Source organism: Symphalangus syndactylus, chromosome 11 (assembly GCF_028878055.3).
Source record: "Symphalangus syndactylus isolate Jambi chromosome 11, NHGRI_mSymSyn1-v2.1_pri, whole genome shotgun sequence".
Classification (NCBI taxonomy): Eukaryota; Metazoa; Chordata; class Mammalia; order Primates; family Hylobatidae; genus Symphalangus; species Symphalangus syndactylus.
Window position 1 is genome coordinate 114,058,528 of NC_072433.2, and position 12,131 is coordinate 114,070,658.

Here is a 12,131-nt window from a genome sequence, read left to right on the forward strand (position 1 = left end):
TTTTCCAGAAGTTTATAATCAAGTGATAAAAACAGACACAGGCAAAACCAACCAACCAAACAAAAACCCGAAGCCACACATGATAATAAAAAGTATAATCAAAGTGTTCGATGAGGCATTATTCATAATTGCTAAAAAGTAGAAACAGCTCAAATATCCATCAACTGATAAATGGATAAATGTGGTATACCCATACAATGAAGTATTATTATTATTCAAACAATGAAGTGGAATGTATACTGATAATGCTACAACATGGATGGATCTTAAAAACACTATGCTAAGTGAGAGAAGCCAGTCAGAAACGTGGTATTCCCATACAATGAACTATTATTATTATTATTATTAAACAATGAAGTGGAAGGTAGTACTGATACATGCTACAACATGGATGGATCTTAAAAATGCTATGTTAAGTGAGAGATGCCAGTCACAAAGAACCACATATTGTATGATTCCATTTATATGAAATGTCTTGAATAGGCAAATCTGTAGAGACAGAAAACAGATGGTTGCGTAGGGCTGGGGATGGGGAAGGATGGAGGAAATGGGTGACTGCTAGTGGGTACAGGGTTTCTTTTTGGAGTGATGAAATGTCCTAAAATTGATTGTGGTGACAGTTGCACAACTTTGTTGACTATACTAAAAACCATTCAATTGTATGCTTTAAATGGGTGAATTGCATGATATGCAAATTGTATCTCTAATAAAGACAATGGATAATAGATAGATAGATAGAGCTGTATGAACTTGGAGGAAAGAGTGATTAATTAATTTGGATTGGAAGAAAGTCGTGGGAAATTTCCTGGAGGAAATGACATTTGAGCTGACTCAAAAAGGATGATTTTTGTAAGATGCTGTGGATGAAAGGAGGGAAGGTATGCTCAAAGAGACACTCAAAGTGAGGGTGCTTTCATGCAAGGGCAAGTTATCTGGAATAGACAAGTTTAAGACGCATGAAGGATACAGGAGATGGAGGCTAGATGCAGGGCTTTTACTGTCATGCTAACTTCTGTGGTTTGGTTTTCATTTTTGTAGGCAATGGAAAGCCACGAGAGGTCTGTGAGTGGATGATCAGACCTGTGATTTGGAAGGATAATTAGAAGTGGTGATGAGGTAGATAGAAGATGGCATGGGAGAGCAGTGAGTAAGGGAGGCCATTTTGGAGGCAAAGGCATTGCAATGTGAGGTGAGAGATGAAGAAGCCTTCGACTACTGCAACAGCAGTGAGGACTGAAACAAGGAGACTTTTTTTTTTTTTTTTTCAATAGAGTCAGGGCACTACTTTGCCCAGGGTGGTCTTGAACTCCTGGGCTCAAACAATCCTCCTGCCTCGGCCTCCCAAACTGTTAGGCTTACAGGTGTGAGCCACTGCGCCCGACCAAGGAGACAGATTTAAGAAATGGTTGGGCCGGCGCGGTGGCTCACGCTTGTAATCCCAGCACTTTGGGAGGCCGAGGCGGGCGGATCACGAGGTCAGGAGATCGAGACCACGGTGAAACCCCGTCTTTACTAAAAAAATACAAAAAATTAGCCAGTCGTGGTGGCGGGCGCCTGTAGTCCCAGCGACTCGGAGAGGCTGAGGCAGGAGAATGGCGTGAACCCGGGAGGCGGAGCTTGCAGTGAGCCGAGATTGCGCCACTGCACTCCAGCCTGGGCCACAGAGCGAGACTCCGTCTCAAAAAAAAAAAAAAAAAGAAATGGTTAAGAAGTAGAATCATTAAACTTACCTACTCCCTGATGGCCCTGGGGGAGTAGGTGGAAAAGCATAGAAATTGGACAGCACACTATCTGAAACCACATAAGGGCGTGGGTCCTTTTTTGACAAATTATTTTGAAAGAAAAAACTTTTGTTGAAATAATGTCCAGCAAGCAAATTGTAGCTCTTTACATCTGTTAACAAGAGTTTGATTATAGACACTCTTAAATTTTTTAACAAAGGAATGTATATTGTGAATCAAAGGTGGATTGAAGACAGAAATGCAACCCAATCATTCTGTGAGCACTTTCCAATCAGACCTCCCCTTGTTGAAGATGAAGCAGTCGTCATTTATGGACTATTCCGAATGACTAAGTATTTACCTCTTGCTCAGATAGCTTCCCTAGAAACACTTCCTTTGGTGTGAGCAACTTGGATTTACTGCCAGGGCAACCCTCCCATCCAACGCCCACACTGCCTCTTGGCTTGGTCCTCACCAGCAGGTGTTCATAAGCAGTATTTTGTTTTGCTTCTAATAAGAGTGTAGGCTTTGAAAAGCATAGGCTGAACGTATCACCCATTATGCTTTCACTTACAAGTGTTCTTATGGGGAGATCTGAAACCTTGGAGTCTCAAGGATCAGGAAGACAAAGACTGCCTTTTCTCATGCAAGGCCACACCTATGTTTTCCATTAGAAGGAGGGGCAGGCAAATCCTGGGCAAGGTCAAAATAGAAACAGTCTCTCCCAGTGCATGGCAGTGCACTCCCTGGGGATCTGTTAAAGCCTCTTTTGTGCGTTTTGGAAGGTGTTACAGTGAAACTGCCTGCTGCTAGCTGAGTTTGAGAACAGTGATCCTGACAAGTGCCTTACAGAGTTTATCAAGTGGAGAACACGATTTAGAACACCACTCACCGAGATGCAGCTCTTATCTGTGCCTGTCAGTGAAAAATGACTATGACAAGCCATGCTCAATCACAGATCACAGTTGTTAGCAGAGCTAATTACAGCAGTCTCAGGTGAGAAGAATCCCAGCAGCTGCCTCTAAGGGACTTCCATCACAGGGGCTTCCCACGTAAGCAACGAAAATAGCCCCTTTGGGGATCTATAAACAACAGTTCTCTGCAACTCTGAACATGGACTCATCCACAGTTGATGAGAGATCATGTTCAAAGGAGAACCACCAAAGGGAGAAGGAGGAAAGGGATGCTTAAAGCCACGAAGGGAAATGTTCTGGATTAAATAAGAGCAGAACTGGGTATTTATTATTCCTTGGGCTGTCTGACTCACTGCATAACCTTATAAAGTCATTTCCTCTTTCTGGGCCTCACTGTTCTCATCTCAAAAATAAGGATAGTAATACCTGCCCTATTTATATCACGGGATTGCTGAAAGAATAAAATAAAATAAAATATATATTTTTAAAAATAAAAGCTGGGGAAAACTAGAAAATACAACTTTAGGTAGTGTAACTGATTCCCTTTGTCTTATTTCACATTTTACTTATACATGATGGAAGGGAACAACAACAAATGTTGGTGCTATTACAGAATCCTAGATTTCATTTTCTCATGCCTCCAGTTTTTTGTGGTTTGCACATCTTCAGATTTGCCTCTCCCTCCCCAGTTTGTTCTCAGCATCAATTCTGGGATAAACTCAGGCTCCGGTTTGAGGAGCAGAGGAAGATTCCAAGAATCTGAAGAGGCCAAGCTGCTGTATTTTTTTAGTCTCATCTTTGTGTCTCTTGCTGCAGCCCACGTCTTCAGGGCCTCCTCCGAAGTCCTGAAGGTGTATCCTGCCTCTGGGATAACTGGTTTGCAGGGGACGTTGGCCCTGAATGAGAATCTCTAATGTCAAATTGGGACTTAAGAAGACATCTCTAGAACAGAACCAAAAAGAATCTGTAACAACATGCCCTAAACATGTCTTAGGCTGGGTCTGTAACTACATTCTTGTTCCCGCTGAAAATCGCAGCATCCTTCTAACCAAGCAAGGCACGTCCACTTATCTGATGGTGCTGTCAGTGACAGAAAGGGATCATATTATGGATTTGGCAGGGAGGAAGAAGATTTATTTCCAAGTTTTGAAGATTTATCTTTTCCAGATATGCAAAACCAGTCAGAATATTAAAAAAAAAAAATCAATGAAAAGTGATCATGTTTTGTGAGCAGAAGGAACCATTCTTGACTTCAAAATAATAATGAAGACTTATAAGGATCCCAAATCCATGATAAAACAAATGATTTGACAATAGCAAGTGAGCAGGACTACCAAACTCTTAACTGCCCCCTTATGGTGAAGCGATGTCTCCATTTAATGAATGTGTTCGGTTAAATGTTTAAATTTCCCCTTTTCTTTTCTCCTCTCCGCTGTTTAGTTTTTTTCAATGTTCAGCATAACTAAAAAGTCTTCAGTAGGGAACTGCACATAATTATAGGCTCCACACCAATGACAAAGTGATGCCTCTTCTTAAGTATTCATAATCATTTTTGTACTCTTCTTTCCTCCTGTGGACAATTTAGTTAGAATGACAGCAGTGTCCTTTATTTCTCTTGAAGGCATCTGCTGGTCTCACTTTGTGTACAGGTCATAAAACATCAAGAAACACAGTAATGTATTTTTCATGTAGTCACATATACATAGATTTTTAAAAAACACTGCTTTAAATGAATAGAACAAAAATGGGAGGAAGTAACTAAATTTTATCTATTAAAGTTATTTGGTGAGGTAAGGAGGTTTAAAAGACTATCTTTCCAACTTAAAGGCTGTGACCACCCTGAACGTGCTGGCTTGTCCTGCCAGCTGACAGGTTGTTTTGTGCTGTTAGGTGTCAACTCAGTGACATCCTTTGCTCTCTCAACCTTTCCTTTATTACTGGTTTAGTGAAATATGACATTGATAAGAACCCTAACTTGAGAATGCTTCACAGAGCAGGATCATTGCCAAACTCAGGAATTTTGCTAGTTTGCAAGATGAGAGAATCCATGCAGAACAAAAGGCTGATACTAGAAGTCAGCAATCACAATGGGAATCAATCCCACAATCTGATTTCTAAATATCTTAATCTCCTCTGACCTTAAAAGAGTGAAATTGGCCTAATTTTGAGAATATCTTTACAAGAAAACACAGGGTATGGTGGAGTGAAATCCTAAAACATAGCTCTTCTGGCAGTTCTTTCCCAACTTCTGATATCTCTTTTTTACCCAGATTATGCATCAATGCCTATTTTCTCTTTGTAGCATTAAATTCATAACAAAGAACATACAGCAAATGCCTCACTTACCTGGTCCAGGATTAAGTCTTTCTGAATACAGGACTTTCTCCGGTGACAGTTAACCTAGTCTCATGATGCAAATGTACATTTTAACTCATGTTTAAGGGTAGCGTTTTCTAAAATTTATTTCCCTCTCTGTTGCCTTAGTGGCCAGACCATGGGTTGACCTTGTTATGAGGACTCAGGATCACCACTGAGGTCTTCTGTGCAATGCAATGCTGCAACAAAGCCATCAGGGTTTCTGAGGAGAGCTGGGTCATGGTGTATTCTAAGTAGCACAATGAGGCCATGGGCTCAATTTGCCTTTAACTTGTATCATCTAAACTTTTTGGTATTCTCAAATCATTAACAAAAGTTCCAATTAATATTTGGCCTACAGTATTTCTAAGGATAGAAAGTTTTCCATCAGGAATTCAGTTCAAATATACTATTTCAGCATAAAGAAGGGATGCCCATGACTCTCAGTATAGGCCTATGGCTGGATTCTTCTTATTACTACTAGTCTATTAGCTGGCACTCCTACGTGCTGCTTCTCCTCTTTTGTATGACATTAATATTAATGTTAATATTTCCCCTTTCCCTGAAGCTTTATGTCCTTGTAGACTTTAGAATTCAGAGGTTTAGCTTTGGTAGTCATCTTTGAACCTGAGAGAGGAGGTAAAATGCAAAATGTCAGTGCCTAAGCTGAAGACCAATTGAATGAGGCCATTCTCTCTTGATTATGTCTCCATGCTCAACATGAATTTCTGTGTCAACAGAGAGATACCAAATCTGTTCCAGGTGCAGGATTTTGGGTCACAGCATCAAAGTATCCTGTCTCTATGGTGAACAAGAGTCATGGGTCTGGTGCGCATATCTGTGGACTATAATGGGTTACTATGGTTTACTCTCCAGTGTCAGGGTTACTTTTGAGGCCTCTGAACTCTCCTGCCCACAATTCAGCCAAAAGACAGGTGGAATGTTATGGCTACCTCATTCTAGTACTGCCCCAACACTGCCTGCCATTTTTGGGTGCTGAGCTAATCAATTACCTCTGGTCTTTAGCTCCTTTCTGGATGTCTTTTCTTAGCGGATCAAATGAGATATATAAAAACTTCCTAAAAAATGGATACTCTGCTGTCTTTTCTTTATCTTTCAGTCATCATCCCAATGCAATTTTCTTTTAGTTTACCTCTTCCCTCTCCACCAAAATTGTTCTCAATAAGGTCAAGGAAACATTTCTATTCATTTTCTATTGCTGCTGTACCAAATTACCACAAACTTGGCTTAAAACAACACAAATTTAATCTCTCATAGTTCTATAGGCCAGAAGTCAGAAATCAGTTTCATAGAACTAAAGTCAACGTGTCAGCAGGGCTTGCTCCTTCAGGAGGCTGTAGGGGATAATCTGTTTTTTCTTTTCTTAGCTTCTGGAGGCCATTCACATTCCTTGACTCATGGCCGCTTTCTTGTATCACTCCAACCTTTTGCTTCCATTGTCAAATCTCCTTCTTTCTTTTCCCTAGTCAAATCTCCTTCTGACTCCCTCTTGTAGAGACACCTGTGATTACATTAGGACCTGCCTAGATAATGCAATATAATTTTCCCATCTCAAGATCCTTAACTTAAATCTGCAAAGTCCTTTATGCATATAAGTAACAGGTTACAGGAATTAGGACCTGGATATCTTTGGGCACTATTCTTCCTATAGCAGCATTGATTTTCTAATTTTCAAATCTGATGTCTTCTGTTCCGTCCTCATCCTAACTCTCTTGCTATTTGATACTGTCAGTTACTCTGGGAAAAGCTCCTCCCTGACTTTCATGATTATTTTCCTCTGATACGATATCTTTGTTGTCTGTCTCTCCCCTAGAATGCAAGACTCTGAGAGTAGGAATCCTGGCTATCTTGTTTATTGTTTTATACCCAGTGCATGGAATAATACCTGCCACTATCAAATCACAAAAGGCATCATGTAATGTAAATGGGTGAGCCTCTCCCATTCCTAGTTCCACCACCACTCTCTCATTTTCCTTCACTAGCAACTTCCTCTATTCTCATGGGTCAAGATTAGTATTCTCCATGTTTTGGGAATAGCTTGCTTTTCTCCTTATATGCCAGGTGGCCACATTTCCAACCATACTCAGTGGGCTCTCAAATGTATACCTTAACCACAGACCTTTGTTTTGCACTTCTAACTTTCATCTTTACCTTGATATCCCACAAGCATGGAGAATTCACCATGTCTCATCTTTCCCATCCACCAAGCACAGCCCAAAACTAACTTTTCCTTCCTCTTATATTCTCTGCCTCAGGGAATAAAAAGTATCAGAATTCACCCAGTAGTGTAAGCAAGAAAACTGGGAGTTATCCCAGAATCCATGCTTTCTCTCTACTCCCCTCTCCACATCACTACCCACCCATCCAGTCAGTCATGAAGTTTTGTCAACCTCACTCCTAAATATCTCCTGATATCTCTTTCTGTCTGACTCCCATTGCTTTGGTTCATGTCCTTATTACTCCTATGGAGTAGGATATAAATGAACTTACCAATGTGTTCCTCCCGACTCCTCTTGAGTATGGTAGAATGTCACACTCTTAAGCTTTTTGGAGGTGTACCAGAGTTGCTGATCATTGCCTGTCCTGCTTCTGGCCTCTGCCAGTGGGCAGTGACTGTGATTTGCATACCGCTTCCATAGCCAATTGGCCCAGGAATGGGCTTCTGTCCTAAAGTTGGCTCCTTCTACAGATTTGGTCAGCCAACTTAGGTCATGGGTGCCTGGTTGTAAAATATAAGCTGAGTAAAATTCCTCTTTTAGGATTTCAGAATAGGGAAGCCTGAGAGGCTCAGGGTGCTGTATTGCTGAACAGAAAGATAGCAGTAATGATGGGCATAAGCAGGCTGCAGCTATGAGGAAGCAGGGGAGTGTGTAAGCAGGGGAGCTGTGAGCCAGGAGAGAACAGGAAAGAAAATAAGCCAAGGCACTGTGAGAAGGGTGATGTTTCAGTTTTGGGTGGTTCTTTAATTGTACTTCTGAAGCCTGGCTGTACTGTGATTCCTACTCTCAGATGTCCATGAGATTGCTGCATTATTTAAAAAACCCCAGTCTGAGTATACCTTGTTTCCTGCAATAAACTGGCCAAAGAGCTTTGTGTTTCAGTAAGCTCATAATGTTATGAGGAGACATGTGGAAGAAAGAGGCACTATTCTAGAGCAGCAATATGAAGTCCCAAACTATTCCACTCCTTCATAAGGCATTAGCTTGAAGGGGGAAAAAAAGGAAGGTTGTATCACTTTTTCCTTTGGAGGTGAATGATGAGCTTCTTACATCAAAATTAATCTTTATATAAAAACAAATTGATCCTTGCAAACATAATTTCAGAAAGGAAAAGTAATTGCTGCTACAAATATCACATGAAAATCACAGTCATAGGTGACATAACACTGATACTTGTCAGTGGGATAATCAAACCACATTTTCAATGCCATGTTTCTAGGTATCTACCTTTCATTTTGCCAGCTGTTGGGACCCATAGGTTTGCTGAAGATCTGCAGGATTCCTAGTCACATGACCATATTCCTCTCTGAAATAAGAATTGGTGAGTAAGTTTATTGAAGATCTATAGGTTAAAACCAACATTAGGTATATGTAACCAATACTCTAAATATGAGATACCTTCAGAAAGCATCTTTCTGTCTCCCTCTACCCCTATATATTTGGTGGATGAATTTTTCGCTGTTTAGGATAAAAACAACAGGTCATATCAGGACTCCTGAACATTCTCAGGCAATAGAAAGCCCCATAGTCACTTGAAATTGTTTTTGGTGCATCTAATCCCATGTCATAATCAAAACTTAAGATTTGGTTTAAAGTTAAGTTGTATCTTTTCCCCGACTGAGAAGCCATGTGGGGGTGGGAAGCTGAGGAAGGGGAGGGTCTTCTCCTTTTTCCTGGCAGCTTCTGATCCTTCTAGGGTTGCTAATGGGAGAAAGAAAAAGTGGAGAGGGGTGAGAATGTTCTTACTTCAGTGGTGGAGTTGTATACTGGCCTAATTTCTGGACCTGATAAACAGTTAAAGCAGACCACACTTGGTACAGGCTGTGTAGGTTGGTTATTGGGAGACTGTACCGATTACTGGCGATGTCTTGCCTGCAGTTCCCTGATTCGGGCAAATGGGCTCTCCATTCAAGCAGACCCCTCAGCCCCTAGGAACCCAGTGTTTCCCTCTGGGTCTCCCCTTCTGAGGCCTGCCTGCAACGAAGTCACCCTCATACCAGTTCCCTCTCACATTTCGTTCATATTTGGTCCACGAGGACACACACACACACACACACACACACTCTCTCTCTCTCTCTCTCTCTCTCTTTCTCTCACATCCCTGGGACAAACTCAGAGAAACAGCATCAGCTGCCTTCACTGTACAGCCAAAGCTGCTTGCTAAACTGTCTCTTGCCTGATTTCCCAGGAGAGTTAGACCACTATGTTCTTCTTACCCAAGGACATACATTCGCTTTCCAGTGAGTCCAACTTATGCCCCTCCCTCTTGATATGAAGTGACTCGCAACCTTTCTACTTTGGTAGAAAATAAGTGAGAAGACATCTTATTCTTAAAAAACTCCTCCAAAGATTCTCTATCCCAGGTCTATAATAATCTTCCATGTGATCTAGTATTTCCTTGAAATGTAGCATCTATTGTTTCTTAGTGCCTTAGCAAATACTTTAGTTTGAGCATCCTATATCATGGGATTCTTGTTTGAAATTCTAGTGTCAGAAATTTCTTGCTGAAATACTGTTTCACCTTTAGCCTCTGCACTTCCTGCACACTATAACCACATGGTTATACTCAGGTAAGAAGTGCTCCAAGAGAACAAACGTCTCCAGGCTTTCTGGCCAGCCATGCTTTTTGAAGGGAACCAATGGATTTTCTCCATCTTAGTTGAGCAGACACTGAAAGAAACTCTTGGAGCCTTTCCAACTGGTGGTCTAGGAGAAGGATCAGCAACCTAGGACCTAGGGGCTACACAATTCTCACCCTGCCTGGAGAACGCAGGAATGAACACAGGACACCCAGACACACAAGTGGAGGACCTTGTCTGTGGCATCCCTGGTTGTATTGAGAGTGGGATTGTCCTGCAGGACTACTAGAAGGGACTGTTGAGCTCAGCAGGCTTAAGGACAGGAAGAAGGACTCCAACAGGCTGGGATAGGGAGGCCAGACACCCCTGAGTAGTCAGGAGTCAGAAGGACTGACTATGGATAAAGGCAGGAAGCATGGGAGGCTACTGATGCTGGGCCAAAAGCACATTAGCTAAAGCCTTCACAATATGGATCTCAATCTACCTTGCCAGTCTCATCTCCTTCACTCTCCTCGCCTTTACTCTAGCCACACAAAGCCACCTAGCATTTCCTGAATATGCTGTGTCCTTCCACACCCTCATATTTTACATACACTGTTCCCTTATAGAACACCCTCCTCACTACCAATCCCCATCCATTGCTTCTATTCAGCCATCAAGACCTAGCTTAAGTTTAATTTTCTGTGAATCATTCCTGCTACTTTTCCCACCTGGTACCATTTGATACATGTCAGTTCCAGCCCTCATTGCACTATGCTGTGCTTTATTCACTTGTCTCTCCTTGCTCCTTAACAGATAGTGAGTATCTCAAAGACAAGGACTATGATTTATTCATTTCTGTACTCCCATCACCTACTACTGTGCTTCAGTGCTGTAAGGACTTGTATTCATTCTCTACTGTTATGTAACAAATTATCATACATTTAGCAGTTTTAAACAATACATATTTATTGTCTTTCAGTTTCTGTAAACCAGAAGTCTAGGCTTGGTGTGGCTGGACTCTTGGATTAGAGTCTCACTGAGCTGAAATCAAGATGTTGGTCAAGGCTGCAGTTCTCATCTGTCATTGTGGATCCTCTTCTAAGTTTACTGATTATTGGCAGAATTCATTTCCTTGAAGCTATAGGACTGATGTCCTCATCTTCCTGCTAGTTTTTGGCCGAGAATTACTCAGTTCCCAGAGGCTACCCAGTTTCTCGCCATGTGGTTCCACTAGGCAATTCACATGATGCTTGCTTTCTTCCAGGCTTGCTAAAGCACATCTCTCTACTTTCCTCTTTATAACTAACCAGAGAGAATTCTCTGCTTTTAAAGGGCTCACCCAGTTACGTCAGGCCCAGCCAGGATAATTTCCCTTTTGCCATATAATGTAACATAATCACAGCAGTGATATTTCCACCCACACTCAAAGAGACAGGGAATTATCCAAGAGTGGGGATCACTGGGGTCATCCTAGAATTCTGCCCACCCCAGGTTTCAATATTTATGTCAAATAAATGTTCCAGAAATTTGTAAATTATAAACACTGCTATTCAATTGCTAAGATTTTGTTCTTTTCTTTTCTTTTTTAAGAGACACAGTCTCACTATATTGCTCAGGCTGGACTCAAACTTCTGGGCTCTTCTGCCACAGCCTCTCAAGTGGCTGGGACTGCAGGCATGTACCACTGTACTCAGCTTAAAAGGCTTTTTAAGTTGCTTCCAGATTTGTGTTGGATCCAAAATGGTTGCGGATGCTGTATATGAGATAACAGGAGCCCCCTGCAATGAGTCCAGAGAGTACTGGAAATCTGGGGCTGTGGGGCAGGACCTGGCCTGCCAACTGACTGGCTGTGTGACCTTGGGTTAAGTCGCTGATATTCTCTGAATTTCAGATTTCTCCTCATATATAAAATGGGAGAGTGGGACTAGACAATGTCTAAGGTCAGCTAGCTCTAATATTCTATACTAAGACTGAATCATCCTGATCAAATTAAAATCTAGTGACTCACAATATCCAAATTCATTCAAATAGTTTAAAAAATAATTTCATTATACATGGAATTGCAGTGGTAAGATTTTAAGAGGAAAGGCAGTTTTGTTTTCAAGTGAATCCATTTCTACACTGGCTTAATCTGACTAAACATAAACAACGGTATGCAAATACATTTCTAACACTTTACATAGAATGGCAAAGAGTATTTTATCTTTAGATGACATATTTAGGAGTGATTTTTTCCAAGATATTAAAATCTGATTTAAAAAAAACCTACTGTCTTAAAATAAGTTGAATTAACTCAATTGATGGTAACTGAATAACTATGAAAGGCAGTCCTCAAATACT